Here is a 5,121-nt window from a genome sequence, read left to right on the forward strand (position 1 = left end):
AATCAGAGAATCCTATAGTTTTGTAAGATGAGATAAGTTGAATTTTAAAGTTTATTTTAATTATGTTAGATTCAAGTTTAGCTTTAGGTCCAATAAGAAAGCATTCTTTGGATAAATGTCTAGGCTGTGATGAGTCATTTGGACATCATTAGAGTAACCATGTCCTTCAAAATTTTCTAAATAGTCCTGTCCATGGAACTTAGTATAAAATTTTAGTCTAACCAGCTAGGTGGATCGTCGACTAGGCTCAGAGAGGCTGAAGTAGCCTGATCTGGTGGTCGACAGTAGCCAGTGGCGAGCGGGAGGTTGATCTAGGGCAAGGATGCGCAAGAAAGGGGGCGGCGTAATCTGGAGAAAGAGCGACTCGGTGAAGAGGAGACTTCGGCATTGCGAGAGCAAAAAGGGGAAGAGGAAGGATCACCGCTACTATGCAGAGGAGAGGGGTTTTGTAAGGCTCGGGGAGGAGAGGAGGCGTCGCTAGCGGCGGCGGTGGTGGTTGGGGAAGGGAAGAAACGACACCAGTGCAAGGGCGCGGGGCGCGGGTCGGGAAAATTGACGAAGAGGAAAGGAAATAAAATTAAAAAAAAAAAAAGAAAACAAATCTTTTCCTCGTTTAAATGGGGTAGTCTAAACAGGCTTTCCCAAAGCCCAATATTTGATCCCCTTAAACTCATCATACGAGCTCCAAAAAATCCCCAGAAAATTTTTAAAAATTCTAAAAAATTTCCTTATGGTTATTCTCCTTTTTTTAGTATTTTACATTCTCCCCAACTAATAAAAATTTGATTCCCAAATTTTCATTATCTACCATCAGCAAACACTAACAACAGATAAAGAGTATAAATGTTGAACGGTAATTAACTCACATACCTTAAGTGAAAAGATGGGGGTATCGAGCTCGGATCGTATCCTCGAGCTCCCAGGTAGCCTCCTCGTCTGAATGATGCTGCCATCTGACTTTAACCAGCTGGATAGTCTTGTTCCGCAACTGACGCTCTTTCCGATCCAGGATCGGTACCGGAACCTCCTCGTAGGTAACATCAGGTTGAATAGGAACTAGTATATTTGACAAAAGAAGTGCTGGGTCGGCTATGTATCTCCTCAGCATAGATACATGAAATACGTTGTGCACGCCAGCTAGAGTCGGTGGTAGCGCGAGGCGATAAGGTACTGCTCCAATCCTCTCTAAGATCTGGAAAGGCCCAATATATCGTGAAGCTAGCTTATCTCAGAGGCCAAATCTCTTCACCCCTTTTGTGGGTGAAACTCTCAGAAATACATGGTCGCCAGCAGAGAACTCCAGGGGTTTGCGCCTCCGATCAGCATAACTCTTCTGGTGATCCTGCGCCTCTAGCATCCTCCGTCTGATAATACGGACCAACTCTGCCTCCTGCTGAGCTCTATAAGGCCCTAGTAGCTGGGCCTCCCCAACCTCCTCCCAGAGGGTGGGTGTTTGACAAGGCCTACCATACAATGCTTCAAACGGTGACATCTGGATAGCCGAATGAAAGCTGTTGTTGTAGGCGAACTCTACCAATGGAAAATGGTCCTCCCAACTGCCTCTGAAATCTAATACACAAGACCTCAACAAGTCCTCTAGAGTCTGAATGGTCTGCTCTGACTGTCCATCTGTCTGCGGATGGAAAGCTGTACTGAAACGGAGTTGAGTGCCCAAGGCCTACTGTAAACTCTGGCAGAACTGGGACATGAATCGTGGGTCTCTATTCGAAATAATACTCAAAGGAACTCCATGTAATCTGATGATCTCTCGGTAATACAGATCTGCCAATCGATCCAGGGAATCAGTCTTCCGGATCGCTAAGAAGTGTGTGGATTTGCTTAATCGATCAACAATTATCCAAATCGTGTCATGGCCTCGTCGTGTCCTAGGCAATCCCACCACAAAATCCATAGTGATGTGATCTCATTTCCACTCTAGAATCAGAATCCTCTAAAGTAATCCGGTAGGTCTCTGGTGCTCAGCCTTCACCTGCTGACAGATTAGACATCTAGCTACAAATTCTGTGATGTCTTTCTTCATGTCGTTCCACCAATAAGAACGCCTCAAATCTCGATACATGCGAGTCCCGCTTGGGTGGATCGTAAATCGAGAGCGATGAGCCTCCTGAAGTAGCTCCTGCAAGACCGGATGAGACTGAGGTACGCATAATCTGCCTCAGAAATATATAATACCCTTCTCATCTCGTGTGAACTCGGTCTGCTACCCGGAAGCTATCTAGCTACCAATGGACTGTAAGTGCTGATCTCTGGCCTGGGCCTCTCGGATTGTCGTCCTGATTGACGACTGAGCAAACATGGTAACCAATATACCCTGCTCTGTCCATCCCTGCTCTTGAAGGCCCAACTCAGAAAAATCCTGAATCAAGTCAGTGACTGAAGCTCGGTGGCAAGCCAAAGTCCCTCTGGACTTCCTGCTGAGTGCATCGGCAACCACATTAGCTCTCCCCGAGTGATAGCTAATGATACAGTCATAATCTTTCAGGAACTCCATCCATCTCCTCTATCGGAGATTGAGTTCCTTCTAGGTGAAAATATATTTGAGACTCTTATGATTCGTAAGAATCTTAAAGGTAATGTTGTATAGATGATGTCGCCAAATCTTCAAAGCAATGATGATGGCGGATAGCTCCAAATCATGTACTGGGTAGTTCTTCTCATGCTCCTTGAACTGACGAGAAGCATAGGAGACTACCCTGTCGTGCTGCATCAGGACAGCACCCAAACCCTAAAGAGATGCATCGGTGTAGAGCATGAATCTGTCCTCTCCGGAGGGTAAAATCAAAACTGGAGCTGACACTAATCTTCGCTTCAACTCCTGGAAGCTGGTCTCGCAATCTTCTGTCCAAGTGAACTTCATGCCTTTCCTGGTCAGGCGTGTCAACGGCATAGCAATCCAGGAGAAACCCTCGAAGAACCGCCTGTAATATCCAGCCAGTCCTAGAAAACTACGGATCTCCTGAACTAATTTCGACTGCTCCCAGCTGGTGACAACCTCGATCTTCTAAGGGTCTACGGAAATACCTCGACTAGAAACCACGTGACCCAGAAAGCCGGCTGAAGGTAACCAAAAAGCACACTTGCTGAACTTCGCATATAGACGATGTCGTCGAAGAGTCTCCAAGACTATGCGAAGATGCTGTGCATGCTCCTCCTCGGAACGAGAATAGAACAATATGTCATCGATGAAAACGATAACAAACTTATCAAGATACTCTAGGAAGACGCGATTCATTAGATCCATAAATACCGCGGGAGCATTGGTAAGCCTAAATGGCATTACCAAAAACTCATAATGGTCGTATCTAGTACGGAATGTTGTCTTCTGAATATCAGATTCCTTCACTCTCAGCTGATGATATCCAGACCGCAGATCAATCTTAGAATATATTGAGGTACCTCTAAGCTGATCAAATAAATCCTTGATCTGAGGTAAGGGGTACTTATTTCTAATGGTCACTACATTCAGCTGTCTATAATCTATGCACAACCTCATAGTACCATCCTTTTTCTTGACAAATAATACCGGAGAACCCCATAGAGAAACACTAGGGAGAATAAATCCCCTGTCCAATAACTCCTGGAGTTGGACCTTTAGCTCGTCTAACTCTTTCGGCGTCATACGATATGGAGCTTTCGATGCTGGTGCGGTCCTTGGAATCAGCTCAATGGCAAACTCCACTTGCCTTCTGGGAGGCAAACCTAGTAGCTCATCTGGAAATACATCCGGATACTCTCGGATCACTGGAACGTCTGAGAGATGGGAACTACTACTGTCATCAATATTAATCAAAGACAAAAGAAATCCCTGACAGCCATGTGACAGTAGCTTCTAAGCCTGAATCGTTGAAATGATCGATATGCCATCGTTCCTGATGCCAGTGAAATCCCACGAGGGTTAGTTCGGAGGCCGGAATGTGACCACCCTCAATCAACAGTGGCATGATATGCTGTCAACCAATCCATGCCAAGAATAATATCAAACTCGACCATTTCCAGCACTAATAAATCAACCATGAGTATCATGTTGCCAAAATTTAACGGGCAACCTCTGACCTCCTGAGTGACGTCCAAGGTATCACCGGATGATAGAGAGACGGTCAGTCGTTGTGGTCTATGAGTAGGTAGTCTACCTATGTCCCTCATGAAAGCATGGGAAATAAAAGAATGTGAGCTATCAGTATCTATCAGCATATCAGCGGATAATGCATAAAGTAAAATCATACCGCGAAAAATGGATTCATCGGCCTGCTGTGCATCCTCTCTGGTAACCACATGAATACGTCCAGTCTTTGGCGGTGGTGAAGGTGGTAGTGCTGCCAAAGGCTGCTGCACCTGAGTCTGAGCCTGCCACTGTGACGATGCCGGGTACTGAGCCAGAGACGGATATATAGGCTGCGACTGATAGTGGACTAGGGACTGAGGCTGTGACTGGTATTGAACTAGTGGCTGGGGCTATAGCTGATACTGAGGTCCCACATCAAAACCCTGTGGTACCATAAGGGCACTGGAGTGCTACTGTCCATGCATGCCATATGCAGTTGCTGCTGGGGGAGCTGTCCTCTGCTGACTGCTGGCTATGCGAAGATTAGGCTCTCCGCCCTCCTCGATAAGTCCCTGTCTGATTGGGCTGTCCTCCATGTCCAGACACTCCGGATGTCATATGTTGAGCCTTTACCGAACAATCTCGGCTCAGGTGCCTGGGCAGTTTGCAATAATAGCAAACCGACTGTCCCAGGGAGCAGGCTATGGTGAGGTGGTCTCTGAACCCACATCTGGTGCAGTGAGTGTCACTGGAGGGTTGTTTTCAGTTCTGCTGAGAAGATCGGAAACGTCCTGATGAAGACCTCCTTGACTTCTGAGGCTACCCAGAAGCCCCAGAAGTACCCTAACCTGGCCGACTGCGACTACTCTACTGTTGTCCGATTGCTTGTGCCTGCTAGATCTGTCCTGATGTCTGACCCGGCTGCTTCCTTTTCCTATCCAGAAACATTCTCTACTGAGCTGACTCAATCATAAGGGCTCTGTCCAATGTCTCTAAATAGGATGAACTCCCAAAATTGGTAAGCTTTACTTATAGATGTCCATCCAGTCCCTGGATAA

Source organism: Zingiber officinale, chromosome 1A (assembly GCF_018446385.1).
Source record: "Zingiber officinale cultivar Zhangliang chromosome 1A, Zo_v1.1, whole genome shotgun sequence".
Lineage (NCBI taxonomy): Eukaryota > Viridiplantae > Streptophyta > Magnoliopsida > Zingiberales > Zingiberaceae > Zingiber > Zingiber officinale.